Here is a 24,144-nt window from a genome sequence, read left to right on the forward strand (position 1 = left end):
GATGCTTCACTGGTATCTGACATCATGCATAATCTGACTTCTATCCATCCCTGCAGCTTCCTCTCACCCTCTTACTTCATTTAAATGCATCAGTCTTATAGTGCCTCGACACGATGTAATTCTCCTAAACACAGGACCTTCATCAATGTTATTTCCTCTAGTTAAAATTATCTTGCGCTCCTGTTTTATCTAGTTTCTTCTACTCACTGATCAAAACTTACTGGCACCTCAGTTCCTCTGAGAAGCCTTCTTAGTGCCTTATCCACCTGTAAAAGGTTACTCAAGGATTTGTATGCTGCCCCTTTGAGGCACATGTAAAAGTTGCAATGGTCACCTTGTGCGATCATTTGAGATCATCTGGGTCCCCCCAGACAACATGCAACATAAGAAAACCTACAGAATCACCAGCGTTTGTATATACTTGTCGCATACAAAGCACTGGATAAATCATAACTGGTAACATAAACAAATATATCTCTTTATTCCCATTAATAACTTGGACTCATGGGCACTAAAATACATTTAACATAAGCAATCACTTAGTGAATGAAGCTTTTTTAAGAAGCATGTTATTTTCTGGAGAAATTTATTTAATCCTCATTGAGTTGCATTTAATTTCTTTAATTTTCTATGAGTCTGATCTGTTGGGAACCCTAGGACATACACTATATGTTCTACTTATTGTGATGCCTGTAAGCAAAAACTGCATTCCTCTAGAAAGAACAGTTGTTAAAGAGAAAAAAGAGAAATCATCAATGTAGATAAGAAAACTTCACTTTGAACCGAGACAGAGATGCTATCTAAAACAAATAGGTATGTGTTATTGACCACAGGAAGAGTGAAACTCATCAGTTACTCCACAGAATCACTCTAGGGTCTCTCCTCTGCCAGCACCATTAGTTATGATTATTAAGTGCCTATTCAGCTGCTTTACAGTGGGAGAGGCAGGGAGGTTTGGTAGTCAGGCAACGAACTGGAAACGCAAAGGGTAGGGGTTGTGATTCTAGCTCCTCCATAAAAGTGATAAGTGGTCTTGGTTAAATTCCCTATGCCTTGTTTTCTTCCTCTGAAAAACAGCATCTCCTAGTCTACCTTTCTGGACTGAGGAGAGAAAATCAGAGAGTGGCACCCTGAGATTACTGGCAAGTGACCTTAGGGGGCCTGTGCAGTAAACAATGCACCAAGGTCTAGGCTTTCACTCAGATCATCACATTACTACCAACAGTCTGAACCTTGAATATTCTGTGCCTGGGTTTATCCATTTGGAGTGATTCAGAAAAAAATGATCTGGTCCTAATATAAGATATAATTTTAAAGGTATGTTTTTATATCTTCAGGAAAACTCAGGTAGAGAAAATTCTTCCCCAGTGGGCCCTAAGGATTCTAAAGTACCTCTTGTCCACCTACTTTGCCCAAGTTTCAACAACAGTTTGTCTACATCTAGGTTAAAATTCCAGATCAGTGGCTAGCATCATAGCATAATGGGTAAAGCTGCCACCTACGGCACCAGCATCCTAAATGGGCCCCATTCAATTCCCAGCTTTTCCACATCTGATCCAGTTCACTGCTAACGGCCTGGGAGAGCTGAAGACAATGGTACAACTGCCTGGGCCCCAGCCACTCATGTAGGAGACCTGGAAGAAGTTCCTGTCTCCTCACTTTGGACTGGCCCAGGGTTGGCCATCTCAACCATTTGAGGAGTGAACCATTGAATAATTCATATTCTCTCTCTCTCTCTCCTTCTCTCTGTCTCCCCTTGTCTGTCTGATTCTTATTTTCAAAATATATCTTGAAAAAAATCCAAATTGTCTTGTGATTTAATCATTTGTACCTTTCACTCATCTATCAGCTCCAAAAAAGCCAGACCATCCACCTATGTCTGAGCACTTACCATCATATACAGCTTCTTAGAATTGAGGATTCAATCAGTGCTTATTGGAAGAATGAATAAAGAACAAAAATGAGTTAATGAACAACTAGGAATGAATGAACCAGCCAACCACCCTACACATTAATGGATCCCTCCTCAGTTCCCCATCCTGTTCCTGTTACTCAAAGGATAACACTCAAAGGATAACAAAGCATTGACTTTACAAAAAAAGCAATCACCATGTCCAATGCAGCCTTGCAAAGCCAGGAAACAAAAGAGGGTTAACTAAGTGCAAGTAAGACAGACAGAAGATAGAAGACAAGAAGAGAATACAGACATGTGGTGCTTCTTGCACAGGCCATGGTTGGGAGAGATGGTAACCTGAAACTCCTTTGGGTCAGGATGAAAGGAGATATTCATGCAACTGAGGATTGAACTTGGTTCATCTTTTGTCACTTTGTAAGTCTATTTTTATAGGGTAAAAAAATTACTCTGGGTAGAGATAAGCTGGAAGACAAGAATGTTCACAACAGCACTATTCATTCGTGCAGAGAAGTGGAAACAGCCTAAATGCATAAACAAAATGTGGTCTCTTGTGCAATAACACATTACTCATTACTCAGGCATAAAAAGGAATAAAGTATTAATGTGTATTATAACTTGGATGAACCCCAAAAACCTCCTGCTTATTGACAGATTCATGGTATGAATTCACTTGTATGAAACATTCAGAATAAGTAAATCCAGATACAGAAAGAAGATTGTGGTTCCCAGCAGTGAAAAGTAGGGAATAGGGAGTAACTGCCTAATGAGTATAGGAATTTTCCCCCAATATTTATTGATTTTTATCAGAAAGGCATATTTACAGGAACAAGGAGAGACAGAGAGAAAGATCTTCCATCTGCTGGTTCACTTTCCAAAGGATCACAAGAGCTGGAGCTGTGCCAATCCAAAGACAGGAGCTAGGAGCCTCTTCCAGACCTCCTACTTGGGTACAAGGTCCTAAGAGCCATCTTTCACCACTTTCCTAGGCCATTAGCAGGGAGTTAGACGGGATGTAGAGCAGCCAGGATACAAACTGGAACCTCATATGGAATCCTAGCACTTCCAGAAGAATGAAAATTATTTCCTTAAACTACGAGGACCAGAATAATCTGGCAGCTGTCCATCTCTCCCATGTCACCTTGCACTTCTCTACATCCACGTTTCAGGCCCACGGCCTACTTTTGCTGTGGCTACCACACTGTCTAGCACCACATGATGTTTGCATGTGGTATTTGCCTACCTTCACATCAACCTTGTTATCCTTTCCTTATCCTTTACCTCTGTGGTAAAGAATACCTCCAGGATCCATTCTTATTTTCTTTATATGCATAGAACTTCTTGTGAAGGCATTCTGCTGCTGCCATCTCCAAGTCTCCCTTACAGCTATGTCTGACCTAGCTGTGCTGGCCACATAGTTATCATATGCTCAGCTTTCACCCATTCTCCTGAATCAGAATGGTGTCCATGGGAATAGCCTTGGAAGCCGGGGCTTGAGGATGCAAGAGCTGCCCACCATCTACTACTCACCTTGGTATTGCCATATTAGAAAAAATTTTAAATGTTATTGATAACACAGCAATATGGTGCCTTTTTAAAAGTTTAGCACATATTCCAACTAACCTATATTGTATCTCCACTGAATCATATCAAAACCCTCCCTTGCCCAATGCTGCCAGTCCAAATTGCTCTCAGATCACTGTAGACCTCGTCCTTCCATCGCAGCAGATGCCGACTGAGTGCCAAAGGGTGAGGGAGATAGAAAGAAGTTATCTTTGCATGCTGCTTCCTCCTCCAGAACATACACTCCTTAAAGGTTGAAGCCACATTTGCTTGATTCACAACGCAAGCCTCAGAACACAGCCTGAGGCTCAGTCATGTTTGTTGGATGAATATATGAATTATTTAAATAATACCACTTCTTTAAATGGGACAAGATGATATATAACTTTAAGTGAAGCATAACTAGCCTTGGAAAAACATAAACGACTATAAACAACTTTGGAGAAAGAGGCCTTGATCTGAGCTCTTGGGTGAAGGTAAGTCCACACTAGGACAGGAACAGTCACTAAATGAGATTGCATTTTGAATCACTTTTATTATTTCCACCATTTAAAATAGTACCAAATAATATAGTTACAGCCCTGCAGTATTCCTCCCTCTAAATATAACTGTCATTCCTGTAGAGTAAATTTCAGAAATGTTTATATATTATCAAAATTAAGTTTCAAAATGAGCTACAGTATCTGGGAAAGGGGGATAATACTATTTCACAGAAACTAATTGGAAACTTGTTTTGAAATAAAGCAGTTATTATTTCCATCATGGAGAGATGAAAGTACAGAGATTTCCTTTTATCTCGCCCAGGCTAGTATCTTACATTATTTATTCAAACTGAAATTAAAACCTGGACAAATCCCACTGAGGCACTGCATATCAGTAAGAGATTATTCTTCTGGAAATGAACTTTTGTTCACAAATTTCATTATGCAGTTACAAATGACTATTATTAAAATGTAACATATAAAACTAAATTGTCTTTTTTTTTTTCTGGCCACGCACAAGGTTCAATTTCCAATGCAGTATTATTCTTTTCTTCTGAACTTGGCAGCATGCTATAGCTCTGCCTAGCACCCAGGTATTCAGAAAAGCCCACCAACCCTGCCCATTCCACCTGACTTCCTCATAAGTATGGACCCCAGGCACTGAACCAAAGTTCTATTCTTACCACCTCTCCTCTCAAGTTCCTCAGAATAGGCACCAAGAAGTATTCCCTAACTGGTAAACTTTCTAAGGCTCAATTTCACTTGTTCTACAGACTGAATCCTCAGGCAAAGCTGCTACTCTTGCCACTTCCCCAATTTCTAACACTGAGGATCTTTCCATTTGTTTCCCAAGCACTCGTATGTCCTAGCCACTTTGTCTGTGGTGTTAGGCTTTGTTCTTTGATTGTCTAACTCCTACTTCTCCAGGCTCCAGCTTGGATATAGCTTCCTTCAAAAGGATTTCCTTGACCTTACTCCCAACTACAAGGTCAGGTGCAGCTTCTATGCTGGCATGGCACTTTGTACCTACAGCACTTGCACATGATTCTAATTTTTCTCACTATGTCTGGATCCTGAAATTGAAAGAATTCGCATGTATTGGCTCACCAGTCTGTCTCCATTACTCAGCACGGGGATGAGAACACAGTCACCAATCAACACACATTTAATTGGTTTTGGATTTAAATTCAATTCTGGTGTTTAGCTTCCAGAAAAACTAGCCTTCTGTCTCAATCCCAAAGCATACTTAATACCTTCAGACTTTCCTGGCATCAACTTTGTGGCTCACCAGAGTTCCTTTGGTTATTTATCTTGGGAGCACTGTTTTTGTGTTCATTGCCTTCCACCTCTGGAAGGTTCTACATAATGCAGCCAGAATCTTATCTTCAGATCATTCTGCTTGAATCACATACATACTCCACTCTATTTCCTGGGTTCCTCCCATCTGAATGTCATGGCCTAAACTTATACTTCCTTTCCACTCTTCTCTCCACTTCTTGATTCTTTCTGGCTCAGAAATGGTTTCAGCCTGTTAAGCACTTATTAACAATGAGGAAGAATGCCCATAAGTACTGGATGGACTGTCGCACAAGAAATCTTGAAGATGTGTTCAAACTTAGTTTCTGTGCATAATATAAATCACATGACCGCTATTTTTGATTCTGTTCCTGCTTCCCTTTCCCCAGGAAAATGAAATACCCTCACTGTCCCTACACACCCCACCCCCACCCTGCACTTAAAAAAAAAAAAAGCTCTATGCTCTAGTCTTTGCAAATTACTTTCCAACTAACTCAGTTTAATTTTTGTCTCTGCCCAAATGCTGCCAATAATTTTTTTCTCACCACAAGTTTCAAGATTTATGTTTTGTTTCTTTATCTGTGTGCTTAACCACATGAAAGGAAAAATAGGGCAGGCGCTCCCAGGTGGAAGTCAATCAGGTCATTTTTTTTCACAGTCTGCTGAACACCACCTTGGTTCACATCTTGGCTATGTGCAAAAAAGTTTATATAATTCCAGAAATGTTGGCACCAAAAAGTAATACACCTCTCTGCACTTTTCAAGTTAAGATCTACTAAGAAATGAGACGCAAGAGACAGACAGACAAACAGGGATCAAAATATCAGCTTTAATACTATATCTGGTATGGGTTATTAGAAGATTTTTCTGAAGAACTTGGCACAGAAGAACTTTCAATATTCCCTCTAAATCAGGCAAATTTACCCATCAGCCCCAAGTATCATTGGTATGCTACAGAACACTCCTTCACAAGGAAGTAGCTGCTTCTGTAAATTTCAAATGTACATCAGTATCCCAGAGAGAAAAAGGTATGTGCTAAATAAGTTTAGTTCCTTCTCTAGTCAGAGAAGGCCAGAAATGTAATGATTGTCAAGCCAGAAAAATCTCATAAAAATATAAGTGCTGGGGGATGGAGAGTCTCTCCACAATGCAATAAATCAAATTCTATCAAAGTTTCACCATCAGCCCTAACACAGGTCACTGATCTCACAGGTTCAAGGATCCCTTAATGACTCTAAATTTACCTTTTCATATTGTTATGGACCAATATTTTAGCCTCTCCATGACATAATATGGAAAATGGATATACCTGTTATTTGATTTCTCTTTTCTCTCTTTTTTTTTTTCTTCAAACCAGATTCAGCTAAGAATCTTTGCAAGATGCATTCATTTGCTTTGCTGATACTATAAGCAAACTAAGAGTAAATTCATCTTACCATGAGGATTCTTGGTCTTTGAGAGCCTCACATTATAATTTTCTGCATCAATTATCACTATTTGGGGCTGGGTATACAGAAACAGAAGAGACTACAAACTGGACTGAGAGTGCCTTAACCATCAGACAAATTGTAACTGGCCAGGAAGTTCTCTGATGTGGTCAGATCATTTGAAATACATATGAAACATGATAGAAATAAATGGGAAATGGTGAGAGTGGTGATGATAAACATTTACTATGTATCAGACGCTACATTTGGCCCTTTACATGCACGAAATCATTCAGTCCCAAATCCTAGGAGGTAACTTTAATTATCTCCATTTTATAGACAGTACAACTCAGGTCAAAACGAAATAAAACATCTAGGATTTGACCCAGGATAGTGTGGTTCCAGAGCCCTAAAAACCATATTATAAACTAAGAAAATGTGCATGACAGTACCAAACTATCATGTTCAAAATGTTTGTTTGAACCAAACAATTAATCTCTTAATGAGTTGAAGTAAAATATGCTAAAATCTCATCCACAACTCAGAAGCACACACATACAAAACCCTTAAGAGCCACAATAAAAGTAAAAACACAAACATAAAAACACAGAATCACTGCTTGGAGCAGATGATAGAACATAAACAAGCAACAAAGAGAAAGGCATATATCTCAACTCCTGTTGCATTTCAATCTTCCTTATCAATGAGAATCATCTTTAAACCCAGGAGTGTTGAATAAATGTAGTTTAGAAGGAACTGAAGTATGAGATAAGTAAGGTGATAGCTGGGGATCATCTTGCTGTTTTAAATGAGTTCACATCTTCAGGTCTGAACAAATTACATCCCAGAATATGGGGACAATTTTAAGATGTAATCAGAGCCACTGTCACTAATCTGTATGGGATCATAGAGAACAGAAAAAATAATGAGAGAATAGTGTTAGAAAAAAATTCTAATTTTTCAACATAAGAAAAAAAGTATTCCGTGATCTATAGATATGAAAACTTGACTTTGAAACCTCATAATATTGTGAAATACTTAAAGAATTAAGTGTTGATCACGAGGAACCAGGACAGAGTCATTGGGAAACAATAATAAAGGTTGTGCAGCCTCTTTTTCGGTGGCATAAGGGCCACTGATAGTGAGGGGCCCTGTGCATGATGAATGCTGTGAGAGCCATTGCCCTGACATCATTAGGACTATTCAATAGATGTCACTGGGTGACAGAGTCCCCTTATTTTACTATGTTCCATGAAGCTGACACTTGCTCAGAGAGAGAAACACCAGAGAAAGAAAGGCCTTCATACAACCAAGGAATTACTATTCCCATGCCTCCCAGAGCCCCCAGCTCAGTTCAAATTCATCTGAAATTTAAATCAATTAGGACAGCACATTTACAAAGTCCCTAATGTTCTTGGAAATACGATGGCCAAAACAAAAAAGAAGCGCTTTTAAGAAAATAAATGTCTGGTTGACTATTCATAACAAAAAATGCTTGCATTTATAAATCAATATCCTTCTATCCAGAGTACTGTTCCTATAGAGAGTTGTACAGCTGAAGCAGTCATTCTTTCAGGACTCTGCCTAAATGTCATTTGCTTAAAAAGGGCTCTGTGTAAGATAACATTTACCCCATCATATTCTTGGTACTTTATTTTTTTTACATTCTTAAAAATTCAAAATGTTCATAGAAAATGAAATTAAAACAAATGTTTATTTTTATATAAAAAATTCTGAAGTTCATGCATACAAAAGGCTTCAAAATGTACACTGAAATTGTATATTAGGAAAAAACTGAATGACTCTCAAAATTTTTCACCAAAATATATTTCTTTTACTTCTATTTAACATTAACCTATTGAATCATCCTCATTTATTCCAACTCCTACCACCACATGAAACTGTATCATATATAATTTTATCCATATGCATACATACATAATTTTTCTGTCTCCCCTTCTTGCCATGTTAACAAATTCTAAGTGCATAAGTTCTATGTCATATGGTAGTCCAGTTATCTGAATTATCAGCTCTTGAGGGCTGTCTTTTTGGCTACTCTATCCCCAGTCACTAGAAAAGTACTGATACATATTTGTACTCAATAAATATTAGTTGCTCAATAATATTTGTCTAATTAAGGATGTCAACTTTGAGTCTCTATAAGCCACATAGTCTGTCCTTGGTGTTTTCATAAATGTTAAGTACAACCCAGATAAACAGAAAATAGGAGACTTGATTGTCACCACAACATTTCTTGTCAGGCACCCAGAACAGAGGTAAAGACTCAACTTGCAATACTGCATCCCATTGATACCACCTTGTGTCCCACTGCTCCACTTCCGATTCCACTCCCTGACAATGCTTTAAGAAAAGTAACATAAGAAGGCCCCAGTGTTTGGGCCCTTGACCCTTGTGAGAGTCATGAATGAAGTCCCTGGCAGCCATCTTGGGAGTCAACCAAAGACAAAGGATCTCTCTCTCTGTTTCTCTTTCTCTCTCTGGTATTTGCTCAGGTTTTTTTCCAGAGATTTATTTTACTTAAAAGTCAGAGTTTCAGAGAAAGAGAGGGAGAGACAAAGACAGAGAGATCTTCCATCCACTGTTTCACACCCAAATGCCCTAAACAGCCAGACCTGAGCCAGTTTGCAGATGAGAGCAGAGTTTCTTCCAAGTCTCCCGCATGAGTGCAGGGACCCAGAGTCTTGGGTCATCCTCCACTGCTTTCCCCGGCTGTTAGCAAGTGGCTGGATTAGAAGTGGAGCACCCAGGACTAGAACCAGCGCACATAAGGATGCTGGTTCCTCAGGTTCAGCCTGCTATGCCATCATGTTGACCCCACTATCTTTCTTTTTTTTTTTAATTTTACAATACAGTTCCACAGACTCTGGGATTTCCCCCTTCCCCTACGCAAGTCCCCTCCCCACCTCTACTAATTTCCCTTCTAGTATTACAATGGGTAGTCCTTCATGAGCAGTCATAAGTCCATCATTCTGCTTTATTCCTCTGTGTAACTGACTTTTAAATAAGTAAATCTTTACAATGTATCTTTATAATTAATACAATCATTGCTACCTACAATGTGAGTGACAGTACTTTGTACTTGGTTCTCAACAACTTACATAGAAATTTGTATCATCATATCTTTCAGACTAGTGAACTGGGACAGGAGTATGAATATCAGACAACAGATACATGAGGAAGCAGAGATTAAAATCTAATATCTTTCTCACTGCAAAATATATCTGTTTTTGTAATACCCTGATAATACATATGAAAATATGGGAAATCTACTTAAATAGGCAGTTAACAGGTAAACCAATACAATAGATTTTAAAAGAATCAAAATTTTACAATAGTTTGACACATTCAAATTGCAGGCTAGAATTTTTAAAACACACAAATATTAAGTCAAATCCCATACACCAGTTTTAAGGTCCAAATGGCCAGGTATGTGTGTGTCAGGGTATGGATGGTACAGTTATTTATTTGAAACAGTTGAATTGGCATCAATGAACCACAAGCTCAATCTGTACCACCAGCAAATAAAATGTGACTATCAAATGAACCAAGACAATCTTAAATTGCATTATCAGTATTTTTTAAGGGGAAGAAGCTTCCATTCTACATATAATTAAGGCTCATGGGACAAGACAATCTTATTATGAATGAAATGATTAAAGATTTTGTTGAACCTGGGCCTGTGAGAAAAAAAAGATTTGGAGGGGATAAAATATTCATCTCCAGTTCTGAAGGGCTCCCTTGCTCCAGTCAAACGGGGTCATGGAAGATGTCCATCTAGCTAACCACACAAAACTTACTGACAATTAAATGCCTTGTGCAGTGTGAACTTGCAATGCATCAACAGAAATACTCAAGCAGAAGCTGCTTAGAAATCTGTCCTTGAAGTTTCCATAGCTATCAAAATAGGTGGGAAATCAGTGGGTCTGATGTGTTTCTAGACTTATTTCCTGAAGCCCAAATCAATATCTATAATTCCATAAGAAGACTTCTGTGTTACACCTGGTTTCAAAACCCAAATAAAAACAAATATATTGTAGACTCTGAGAGATGTTAAACATTGTAATAGGTGAAGTACTTAAAATTGGTATTTTCCTGGAAAACTAAAGATGTAAGAGTGCTCTAGGGCAAGTATCTATCTCTTTGAGTGCCGATACTTCAACCAAAGAAGGAGAAGCTCTTGCTAAGAGTTCACTACATTTTTTTTTTCTTGCACAGTATGTTTTCTTGAACTCTTACTCCAAAAGATGGAAGCCAAAACACAAATTATTTCAGTTTCATTAAGATCTATAAAATCAAGAACCCACTGAAAAATCTTTTTGAACATTATCAAGATTACCACAGCCTCCCATGGGAGCTATGTCAACCCCTCCCTCGTGATATCTCTTCCACAGTTATGCACACACGGAATACTGTGTTCTGTGCAGCACACCAAGATCCAAACTCTCCTTGTTGCTGCAGCTTGGATGAAAACGGCTCCCCAGCAATTCCCCCAACCTTGAGGTTCTTGAACCAAGGGATAAGGAAGGCAAAGATTGCCCCGAAGCCAAATCTGGCCTCACTCCTCTGCCCGCTAGGAGCTAATCAGAATGATTAAGATACCATAATTCCAGATATCATTTACTGGGCTATCAGCTGTTTCCTAATAGACACAATGTTCTTTTCAATAGACTACTTTGTTTCACACTGACAGTCATTTTTCACCCTGCACAGCAGAATTTCAAAGCCAAGAATCCTGTATTATACAGTAAACAAACAAAATTAGACTCAAGATTGCCTTTTTTGATTTTGATATATTAATCAAGTCTTCAGGAAAGCTTCTAAACATTTTCAATTACATCAAAAACAGGATGGCAACATTTTTCAACTTCAAAAAAAAAATCAGGCATAAAGGTTTGTTTTCTATTCCACTGATACTCTACACTACATATTTGCAACTGTTTCTGTTTTAGGACAGATTGATTAATAGCATTAGTTCTAAAATCCCAGCATGTCCACGGGGGTGGGGGGGAGTATTTCCATCTGTGATTTTCATTAACCAAGGCAGATCCATCTATTTTGGTTTGTTTGCGCTTTCCTTCATCTGCAGCCTGGAGTCCCTACACAGCTCAGAGACCATGGGTCTCATGGTTATCAGTAAATGCTCATTGAGGGACTTGTATGTGCTCTAGAATGAAAGCCAAGGAACGGAACAGATGACCAAGGAAAAAGAAAAGTTGACACTCCAATGACCTGCCCTTCCTCCTGTGCCTTGTATCATATTTGGGCAGAAAAAAAAAAAGGGCACTTAAATTAAGATACACTGAAAAACAAAATAAGCAACTGAGTAAGATACACTAGGGAGATATAAAATAAAGTTTATAGATATGATTATGACAGTAGCCAAAGTGCTTAAATTATGTCTATTGTTGTCATTAAAAAGTAGAAAACATAGGAAGAATGCTACCAAGACAAGTGAAATGTTTACATATCCTTCCCTAAATAGATTTCTTAACAGATTAAGACTACTTCTATTACTAATTGCTGAAGTTTTTATTTTGTAGGTTTTAAAGAACTGTGCTATCTAGCAACTAAAACTGGCTAGTTATCAAGATTTACTGAATCCCTGCAGTTTGCAGTGTGTGTCTTGTGCAAGAATACATAAAAATTAAGATTATACAGATCTTTTTACACAAAAGAGGCTACAATATGTAGAGGATCTAAACTAAAACATTCGAAATGTGTAAGCATTCTCATAGATGTAAAAATGAGTGTAACCTACTATAAAATTAGCTGAGACTGCATGTCACTATACTGGACTTCATCTCCCCTGCTGAAATAAAATACAGCATTTTAACACTTTCAGCACCAGAAGGAAATTCTCTAAAAGTTTGAGGGGCTGACCAGTACATAGAGCTGTGCCCTGTAGTTTAACACACACACACACACACACACACACACACACACACACACACACACATTCCTTGACACTCATTAATCCAAACAAATAACTAAACATTAAAAAAAATTTTATTATTTTTTACTTGGTGTAACACGCCTAGAGTCCAGCAGAACAGCTACACAAATCTCTTGATCCCCATTCATACTCCTCAACGGTGCTCATGAATCAGTTCTTATCTGAAGCTCATGGATACCATTAAACACAAGTTTCAGAGTCTAAGATCCTCCAGAATTAGGTACACTTTCATCTCCAACATAAACTGTAGTTTAATTTTTAAAGACATGATACAAAGGAAATTTTAGGATGCAGGAAGACAGGCCCTCATAAGAGTATGCTGCGCACTTCCCTATAGAATGAAATGCCAAACAATAGCTCAGTCTTACACACACTATTTGCAGTATTCTTCCTAAAATGAGATCCTGTAATCATGCAAAGCTGGTTTTGCTCAATTAAGCCATAATTTGGAGAGTAGAGAGAACTTTTCCCTGTACACATGAGTTTCTACAGACTGAGCTGGGAAGTTTTTCAGTAAGTACAACAAAAACTCTGAGAAAGAAAGAAATCGAAAATCCAAGGCAACAGCCCATCACACTTTTGTTTCTGTCTTCCATCAGACAAGAGGAAATACATTTCTCCCCAGTCTCTCTTTACAGACAGCCCTACTGAATGTACTAGCAGGCTGTATTCTTTCAGCATACACATAGTATATGGAAAAGGAGTTTTGTTCTTTCATAAGAACAATGAACATAATATTGGTCTATGTGTTACCTACATAAGCAGAAAGCTCTATGTGACATGCCAATGGCTAAGGTCTGCCAGTCCTGGGGAACTTTTCACAGGATCTCTCCTAATAGGCTCCATGTGTTCACTCCACCTGAAGTTTACCTTGCTTGGATGACAGAAATACCTTACTGCCCAATGTAATCCTTAAATGAGCCCCTGCCTCTCTGTATTTGTTATCTGGTTCCTAAAGAGTTTGAGGATAAGCCTCTTGAAACTACAACATTTGGAGAAGAGCTATTTATACAGTAAAAGGAAACAGTATTCTGCACATAACCATACACAGTAACGACATGCTTCAAGTTGGTAGCCAAATTACATTGTCTTATTCAGGGATGACATTGAGGAAGATTTTCTAAAGGTGGTGGGAATTCCCTATAGATTTTATCATTATTCAACTCTGTTTATTTTTAAAGACTCCTATTAGCTGTAACCACAGTGATTTACATGAATCAATTTACATGAATCTATGTCTAAATATCAGCAAAAAATTAATAATGTTAATATATATGTCAGATTAACTTTTTATTTCATTTAACACACAGCAATTCATATAAGTACAGTCTTCTTCATCTACAAGCTGTTACATGATTCTGAGCTCATGACTTTGTAAAAATAAATGGGAAATGAACTTCAGGACTGCTAAATTAAGCATTTTTGCAAGGAAAATGGTAAGTCATACCTAAGGAAGCAGCTTCTAATGTAACAAAATGTCTACATCACTGCTTGAGCTGTGACCCGCAAACACTTAAAAAGGGGAAAAGACACTGCAACAAAGCAGGGATCCAACGGAAAAGTATTCTGTATTTTTAATATTTGTAAGATTGAGCCCAAAATACTAACCCAAGTATACAAAAATGCCTCTGGTTAATATTATTTTTAAATTAAGATATTAATATTAATGCATTAAGATTAATTAAGATATTAACAAATATTGAGATACTGATCATCAGCAAGACGTACCGTTGGAGAAGAATCTCATGTTATACTTGGTTCTACCAAAACTTTATTTCAGACTTCATTCAGTTCATTCTGTCATCTATGATGAAAGAATACAAAGAAGCCAAAATTATAATCAAATATCTCATATAATGCCAACTAGTGTGTTATCTGTTGAAAACAGGAGAGCAACAAAAACTGGCTTAAACAATGGCTTTCATTATTGAGCTAAGCAGGAAATTCAAGGGATAGAGTATTTTCAAGTTGAATTCATCTGACAATTTACCAGCATTTTTTTTTAAATCTTGATTCTTTCCAGCTTTTCATGTTACCAGCCAATATACAAAGGCTTATGTTACAAGGCAAGTTCTCTCCCCAAGGTCCTAACACAGTATCTGCAATTCTAGGCACCACAGAAAGAGGAAAATTATCAGAAGCAGAAGTGTTTCATTCTATGTATACATTTTATATGGAAACACCCTAGCATCCCAACCCTAGCAAACACTTTGAATACTTACTGGCCAAAATTCTACCACAAATTCATGCCTAAGCCAATCAGTGAGAGGGTGATAATTCAGATGTCCAGTTTAGACTATGCAAAATTCACTTCTTCCCAAATCTGAGAGGAGGCCCAACTTGCACACAAATTAGATTCCCACTACCAGGAAACAAGGCTGGTTGAGAAAAACAACTGGTATAGTCTAGCGTACTTGCCATTAAATGAATAGAGAAGATGCTGAACACACTACATCATGGCCTAATCCACACTAACAGCTCCACAAGTGGACAGCAGCATATATTGAAAATTATCCCTTGTTGTTATAGCAGTGTCTTCACAAAGAGCTTGCAAGTTTGCATTTCTCTTTAAAAGACACTGAGTGATTATAGTTGATTTACAAATCATTGATAAATCCATACCATCTAAATCTGGAATATGTATTTCTCTTTTATTGAAAAATCAAGGATTCTTTTTACTGGAAATTTGAGTTCCAATATGTTTCCAGTAACAGCTTCATATTCTAGATGTACATTTATAATAAATTTATGTCATTTAATTTTCCTCATTTATCTAATGAGCTACAAAACTGGTCAACTGTTAATGCAAATTAGAAATTGTGGCTGTAATAAAAAGAAATAAACTACCTGATTATACTCTGACATAAATTGCTTTCTTACTTCTTTCTAAAGTTTTCTCTTATAACATGGCCATTTCTCACACAGATTAAACAAAAAGAGGTTATTAGCATACTTGTTAAATGTGGTTCATTTCTAAAATATTTAATCAGTTTTAATGTAAAATCACACTATCGTAATATTTTGTGATGTTTAAGAAATGTCAAGAGACAACGTGGTAATGATAAAGCAATCAACCAAGAGGTAGGAAACATGAATTCTAATTTCAACCAAATTTATTAAGTACTATGTGCCAGATGTGTTTAATCTGTATTCACTCATTTAATTCTCACAATAATCCTCTAAACTATTTTCTATGAATATCTCATTTGCAGATATGAAAACTTGAGCAAAGTTATGCAACCTGGTCAAGGTTGTTTGTAAGTGACAAGGATAGGGTTAAAACCCAGACCAAAGCACTTAGCAGTGGTGTAATACTAGCCCCTATATCTGGAACTGCCACTGGTTGCTTAAACTTGTTAGGGCCCATTTCCCAACGACTCAAATAAGAAAGCTGAATAGAGTTTTTAAAGAACATTTCTGTTCGGGCCCGGCGCGGTGGCGCAAGTGGTTAAAGGTCCTCGCCTTGCACGCCCGGGATCCCATATGGGCGCCGGTTCTAATCCCGGCAGCCCCGCTTCCCTTCCAGCTCCCTGCCTGTGGCCTGGGAAAGCAGTCGAGGATGGCCCAAGGCTTTGGGAACCTGCACCCGCGTGGGAGACCCGGAAGAGGCTCCTGGCTTCGGATCGGCATAGTATCGGCCCGTTGCGCTCACTTGGGGAGTGAGTCATCGGACAGAAGATCTTCCTCTCTGTCTCTCCTCTCTGTATATCTGCCTTTCCAATGAAAAAATAATGGAAATAAATCTTTAAAAAAAAAAAAAAAAAAGAACATTTCTGTTCCTAACACTTATAATGCCCTGAAAATCATGACCTTGAAGATATTTTTGTTGGCCAATTGGTTTTATTATGATTAAGGAAGGGGTCCAGCATGGTAGCCTAATGGCACAAGTCTTCGCTGTGTATGCATTGAGATCCCATATGAGTTTCAGATTGTGTCCCACAGGCCCCGCTTCCCATCCAGCTCCCTGCTTGTAGCCTAGCAACGTGGTGGAAGACGGCCCAAAGCCTTGGGACCCTGCACCCGCATAGGAGACCCGGAAGAAACTCCTTGCTCCTGGCTTTAGGTGAGCTCAGCTCTGGCCATTGCAGCCATTTGGGGAGTGAACCAGCAGATGGAAGATCTTTCTCTCTCTGTCTCTCCTTCTCTCTGTAAATCTGTCTTTCCAATAAAAACAAATAAATCTTTAAAAATAAACAAATCTTTTAAAAAAAAAAGATGAAGGATGGTGGAAGAGCAGGGAGAAGGTGGGGAGGCAGAGAAGCAAGGAATATCTTCGCATTTTTAGAACTGTAAGTTACAAACCACATTGAATCTGTTAAAGCCTGATATTTAAATTAAAATAAAATAAATACATTAAAAAAGATTGCATTTATCACACAACTGAATACCCATGTCAGGACTTCCCTATGACACCTGCAAGGTGATCCAGAAGAAGGAAGAACTAAACAGCCAGTCTACATAAGCGACAGAAAACACCCATTTCCTTAAGAGGAATCAGGTAACAGGTTAGGAGAGCTACACTGACGATGTGCCCAGACACTGGCATGAGATCTAGAAGGCAGGCCACAGAATTGGATCTTCTCTGATATGGTCCCTGAATTACCTAAAGATTTTTCAAAACAAATTATTATGTTTTATGACATTGAGTAAAAGAAACTTTCCCTTTCAGATCTAAAAGTATCTTCTATATAGAACTTTTAAAGAAGCTAAAATTGAATTATTTTTAAACATCTCACCAAACACAACCATGAATATTTATGAAAGATTTCTCAAAAATATCCTCTTAGGGTATCCAAGCACAGAGGCATATAGTGGGCCTCTATACATTTCCAGAAGAATTACTATTCAGTTCCTGTCTCTAAACTCTGAGAAGTAATATCCACTACGATGACCTATCATTCAGCTTGTCTGAAATGTGACATTTTTAGATTTAAATGACTAAATCTTGGTGGTTATTTCAACAGCACAGTCAGGATTGGGTAACAGAGTCTTCCTGATTCTGTGAAGTGGTCATTCTTGTGCTTTCTCACTGTGTAAACAGGGACATCAAGTGGTCTAAATTCTAGAATCTTATGTTGTCAGGGGCCTTTTCCCAACCCAGCTCCTAAGACCTCTAACTAAATGCTTACATTGAAGGAGTGCGAAGAGAAAGACTCCATGCTGCACAGCTGCAGAGTCCTGCGCGTGAGCTAAGGTATTTTCACACATCCTACCCCGTTCTGCCGTGAGAGAAGAGGGGTCCAGAGACCTCTGTGCCGTTAACAGTACGTGGCAGAAAATGAGATAGCTTAGTGGGAAAATTTTCTCTCTGACATCTCACACTCTGATCTCTCTTTCTAACAAGACTAAATGTTTATTCAACATTTTATTGTAAAACATCTGTTCAAAGCTTTTATTTGTAACATGGAGTTCATGGAATACAGTGCTAAGGATCAATTCACTCCACAAAGGCACTGAAGTTAAGGTGAACACCCAACGATGGAATTAACTTATGGGTCAGTTCGCACTGAAAACACAACAAAACAAAGAAACAAACACGGGAAGGTATTGGAGAAGGAAAAGAGATTAGAGCAGTTTGTAATTCCCAAATAGGAATCTTTCTTAATTCAACAGAAAAATAGATTTTTTTATTTATTTGTTTTTATTGGAAAGCCAGATATGCAGAAAGGAGGAGAGACAGAAGAATCTTCCGTCTGCTGATTCACTCACCAAATGGCCACAATGGCTGGAGCTGAGTCAATCCAAAGCTAGGAACCAAGAGCTTCTTCTGGGTCTCCCACAGGGATGTACAGTCCCAAGGCTTTGGGCCATCCTCCTCTGCTTTTCCAGGTCACAAGCAGAGAACTGGATGGGAAGTGGAGCAGCCAGGATTAGAACCAGCTCCCATATGGGACCCTAGTGGTTGCAAGGTGAAGACTTTAGCCACTAGGCTACTGCGCCAGGCCCAATATCATGGTTTTAAAGCTCTTACCTTTGAAAGTTTGCACTAAAAGAATATTCTTTAAATAAACCCGTTTTCACATTTCTCTCTCTGTGTTTCTTTTTCTCTGTAAATCTGCCTTTCCAATAAAAATAAATGAATCTTTACAAAAAATTTTTAAAAATAAATTAAACCATAATACAGCTACTCTATGAAATACTACTCAGCCATTAAAAAGAATAAAATTCGGGCCCGGCGCGGTGGCGCAAGTGGTTAAAGGTCCTCGCCTTGCACGCCCGGGATCCCATATGGGTGCCGGTTCTAATCCCGGCAGCCCCGCTTCCCTTCCAGCTCCCTGCTTGTGGCCTGGGAAAGCAGTTGAGGACAGCCCAAAGCTTTGGGAACCTGCACCCGCGTGGGAGACCTGGAAGAGGCTCCTGGCTTCGGATCGGCATAGTATCGACCCGTTGCGCTCACTTGGGGAGTGAATCATCGGATGGAAGATCTTCCTCTCTGTCTCTCCTCTCTGTATATCCACCTTTCCAATAACAAAATAATAAAAATAAATCTTTAAAAAAAAAAAAAAAAGAATAAAATTCTACCATTTGCAACCAAGTAGAAGTAGTCCCAACTGGAGACCATTATGGTTAGTGAAATAAACCAATCCTAAAAGGATAAGTAAACTTTCTTCGAAAATACAAAACAAAGATATAAAGGTAAATACACACTTTTTGTCTCACAAGCAAAGGATGTAATGGAGATCAGAGTGCCAGGAATCAAAGACTGATAGTATGCATTTCTACTCTTGAATAAAAGTAGGCCCTCGATAAAACTGCCAAATGTACCTCAACAACAAAATACTGGACTGTCTACCAATGCTTCTACCTACACTGTCATGATCCACATAAAGAGCAAAATGCTGGAGTCAAAACTACAGCTGAAGAACTACATTATTGTAAAACACAAGGACAATGGGGAGGAGAGAAAAGAAAGGGAGAAAAGAGAAGGGAAGGGAAAAAGCCCTATACCTGGAAAACTGCAAACAAAAACAAGACTAGAACAAAAAGCGCCCGGCGTGATAGCACAGCAATTAAAGCCCTCACCTTGAACGCGCCGGGATCCCATATGGGCGCCAGTTCTAATCCCTGTGGCTCCACTTTCCATCCAGCTCCCTGCTTAAGGCCTGGGAAAGCAGTCAAGGACCGCCCAGGGCTTTAGGGCCTGCACCCGCGTGGGAGACCCAGAAGAGGCTCCTGGCTTCGGATTGGCTCAGCTCCTGCCGCTGCGGCCGCTTGAGCAGTGAACCATCAGATGGAAGATCTTCCTCTGTGTCTCTTCCTCTCTGTGTATCTGCCTTTCCAATAAAAATAAAATAAAATAGAACAACAACAACAACAACAAAAAACCTTTAACAGAAGATGCTCCTGAGAAATAAGAGTTAAGAAAGCAAAACAGGTGGGACTTCAAGACTTGGACTTCATGCATTTCTATTTTATGTATGAATTACAATGAAATACATTACTTTTGTAATACATTATAATTTCAAAAAAACCTTTTTAATCTAAGTAATCTAATGTCTAATTAGATTAGTTTCTTCTTTATCACAAGCATCATTGCTATCTAACAAAATAGCTACAAGCAAATGACTGTCCTTTCACATCTTACAGTTTCAGAAAAAGAACTTTGATTTTCTTTTCATTATTCACTTTTGTCATGAAAACTGCACCCTGGTTTGAGCATGCCCTCTAGGGCAGGGCTTTCCAGCTACAGTGAGAATGTTAGTGGGACAAAAGAGTCTAACATTCAGAATCAGCGTCAGAATTCATTCGTTCTCCATCAACCTGTGCCATCTGTTGAGTGCACAGAATTCAACACACCTGCTATCGATTTTTCGGGCATGTTCTCAGCATACAGGTAGCAATCTAGGAAGGCAGGTTTTTGTTTATTGTAAAGTAATACCAAAGAAAATTTCTTAAAAAGGCAAAATGCATTTTTATGCCTACAAAAACTGCTACTAATAATAAGTAACTAAAGAAGCAGGAACATAAAATGTTCTTGTTAAGGAAAACACAGGCTGTTAGTTTCTATGATGGTGGGGCTCATATCCTTAGAGTGGAAAGGAATCAAGGAAGGCAAGAACTACTGGCCATAACTTGGCTCAAAGCTTCATCAACCTACTTTTTTAATTACTTCACTTTCTACAAGCTGGACTCTGCTTTTGTAAAACAATTTGTCCACGCTAAAAAGGCCATTACAGTCTCTCTAGTCCTGACTTCAAAGCTTTCTCTTGTTCCTACTAGTAAACACACACATTACCCATCACTTAAGGAAACTACGTGTATCAGCTGTGGCTTCATTTTTACTCTGACACGTTCCTCTAACATTTCCACACTATTTTCCCAAGAAGCTCCTCCATCGTTCCTAAGTCTTCTAGGTTTAGACCTGCTGGCTTCACTTTCATGAATTTATGATTTAAATTTTTTCTTCTATTCACAATTTCTATAGCAACTGATTTCTTTAGAAATGTTCTCATAAAATCCAAAGATATCCTATCTCTTTTAACTGAGAACATTTTCTTCCTGGCTCCTGGCTTTGAATTAGCCCAGTTCTGGTCATTGCAACCATTTGAGGAGTGAACCAAGGTATCAAAGATTTCTCTGTCTCTCCCTTAAAAATCTGCCTATCAAAACAAAACAAAACGCAGGCTACTGATTTTTTTTTAATCAACTGTAATGAATTTTGGTGAGTTTATAAGGGATTTTTCACTTACTTATTTAACAAGTGTTTGTTGAGTATATGAAGAACTATGCTTAAAGCTGTGATTCAGGTAAATAAAAAACTCAAAACTCCTCTTCTGGAGGAGTTTAATTGTTAAATAACAATAAATGGGGGGATATAATCAAACACTGAAACCAAAAAAGCACTATTATTATTTTTGGTTGATGTAAGAGGAAGATGAAATTTTAATTGGGCTCTGATATATTTAGGATTTGACAAATTGAAAAATTAAAAACATTAGTCCAGCCACGGTTTCAGACAGAGAGGGCAGTATGAAAATTTCCATAAAAGAAAATTGTGGAATGTTTGGAGGGACCATGAGAACAGTTTGGTTGGGGGAGAGTAAATTAAGAGTAAAAAACAAGGAAAGCTAAAAAAAAAAATCCTTGGGATCCTGCACCCGTGTGGGAGACCCAGAAGAAGCTCCAGGCTCCTGGCGTTGGATCAGTTCAGCTCTGACTGTTGCAGCCACTTGGGGAGTGAATCAGCAGATCTCCTAGGTCTCCCAGAATGATGCTGGATTCCAAGGCTTTGGGTCATCCTTCTCTCCTTTACCCAGGCAATAAGCAGGGAGCTGGATTAGAAATGCAGCAACCAGGATACAAATGAGCGCCCATATGGGATGCCAGCACTTGCAAGTAAAGGATTAGCCAGTTGAGCCATCACATTCCTCTTCCTAAACTGACAAGACACGTGCTAAATCCCTTAAGACCTCCTTTAGAGTCACCTTTCAGTTTCCTGGATAAAGACAGCAGACTGAATCACTTCTTCACCTGCTCCTGCAGCATTTCTTTCAAAATCCTGGACACAAGTCAAATTCATAGTAAAATGGTGACTCCCAGAGGTAGAGAAGTTAAACAGAGAGTATTGATGGTGGTAATGGTAGTACACAAAGCAAATGATTATAAGGTTCTTCCAAGCCTAATTCCCCTCTTTTGGCTCTCAGTTCAAATATCACATTCATAGGAAAGTCCTGATTTCCAGGCCTGAACAGGTTTCATTGCTGTTGTTTTAAGATTTATTTTTATTGCAAAGTCAGATTTATAGAGAGAAAGAGAGATGGAGAGAAAGACCTTCCATCTGCTGATTCACTCCCCAAGTGGACCCAAAGCCAGGAGCCAGGAGCTTCTTCTGAGTCTCCCACATAGGTGCAGGGTCCCAAGGCTTTGGACCATCCTCGAATGCTTCCTGAGGTCACAAGCAGCAAACTGGAAGGGAAGTGGAGCAGCCTAGATACAAACTGACACCCATATGGGATGTCAACGCTTGCAGGCAGGCCTCTAGTAGATTAGTCTGTGGAGCCACTAGGCCGACCAGATTTAAGTATTCTTGCTGTAACTTCTGAAGTACTTCATAGTTTTCTTATGGGGTGACTCTTATGACTGTAGTTAACTATGCGGTATATTTGCTAGGGTTATCAACAACAGACTGAATGGGTCAAACAGAAACGTCTTATCTCACATTTCTGCAAAGCCAGACATTTAATAACAACGTTTGCTAAGTTTGGTTTCTTATAAAGTCCCTTCCTTATGTACACACATAATTTGTATCTGCAGATAACAATTTTTTCTTTCTGTAAAGAAACTAGTCATACTGCATTAGGACCCACTCTAACTGCTGCATTTTTAACTTTGTCACTTTTAAAAGGCCCTACCTACCAGTCACTGTTTGAGGTACTCGGAATTAGGACTTTCAACACATGAATTTTGGGGGAACAGAAGCCAACCCATGTCATGTTAAGCCCTAGTCTTCCTACTTGGTCAACTAACTTTGTCTTTTTCTCATTTTAAGAACCTTCACAATTGCTGTTCACTCTTCTTAGCACATTAACTCTTCATAAAACTTGTTTTTCTCAATTTTCAAGTGTTAATAATGTCATCTGATAAAGGTCATTTCAGACTACCTTATTTGAAGTAGACCTAAAAGTCACTCTATCAGATCACTATATACTTTTATTCATGGTACTCACCACTTACTTATTTCCGGACTGTGAGCTCCAGGAAAGGAATTCATGGTTTTTTTTTTTATGCATTAACATATACTAGTTTCACTGTACTGTGGAAGAGCGAACGTTTCTGCAACCATTGTACATACTGTAACTTCACATACTCCATTAAAAGAATAAAACCTGCAGGGCCTTCAGTATCTAAAATGCTTTTTGAATCTCAGCTGTACTGTTTTACTCGCTGGGCAAACTCCAGCAAACCCTTTCTCTCTAGGTCTCAGTGTTCCTAAAGATATCACATTAGCTCCATCAAAGTACTAAATAAAGTACAGGTGAGGCATTCAGTTCAGGAATTTCCCAGGTACTGTTTTCAGATGGAATTCTATTAGGCCGGTGTTCCCCAAAGTGTGGGACCTGAGAATGAGGGGAAAGGAAAGGCGGTCTCTGGGTGGCACACCGTGGAGCCCTGCCATTCTCCTATTTCCCATGGAAAGTTTCCCACTGGTATACACTTGGCATGGGTCGGGGGCAATCAGTTCACGTCATCCACTGGCAAATCCGAGCACCAGAACAGAGTGTGAGTCAAGCCAGGTTCGGTCACGACAAAAACCAGTGCACAATACGGAATGCCAGGGTGATGTTGCCTGTATCAGATGTGACCACAGCACCCAACCAGCACATGTGAGAACCAGGAAGGGAGGGGGCAAAGCCGGCAGGGGGAATATGGGAGGGGGTTCCCTTGCAGCACAGCTACTCTCACTGGAGAGCGTGAGCTGGGATGGGGCAGACCAGACTAAGCAGCGCTACAACACCTGTGCGCCTCATGGGCCTAGATCAGGGAAAAGCC

At 38.9% G+C, this 24,144-nt stretch overlaps 1 long non-coding RNA gene across 1 annotated transcript in view; it reads right to left on the reverse strand.

Annotated features, from left to right (window-relative positions):
* Positions 1–24,144, reverse strand: part of LOC121157880 — a 56,754-nt gene that overhangs the window by 30,869 nt on the left and 1,741 nt on the right. The window contains exon 2 of the long non-coding RNA XR_005884109.1: positions 14,383–14,458. This is a non-coding gene — a long non-coding RNA (uncharacterized LOC121157880). The remainder of the gene's footprint in view (positions 1–14,382; positions 14,459–24,144) is intronic.

The sequence above is a fragment of the Ochotona curzoniae genome, unplaced genomic scaffold (assembly GCF_017591425.1).
Source record: "Ochotona curzoniae isolate NIBS_2020 unplaced genomic scaffold, NIBS_Ocur_1.0 contig_3622, whole genome shotgun sequence".
NCBI lineage: Eukaryota > Metazoa > Chordata > Mammalia > Lagomorpha > Ochotonidae > Ochotona > Ochotona curzoniae.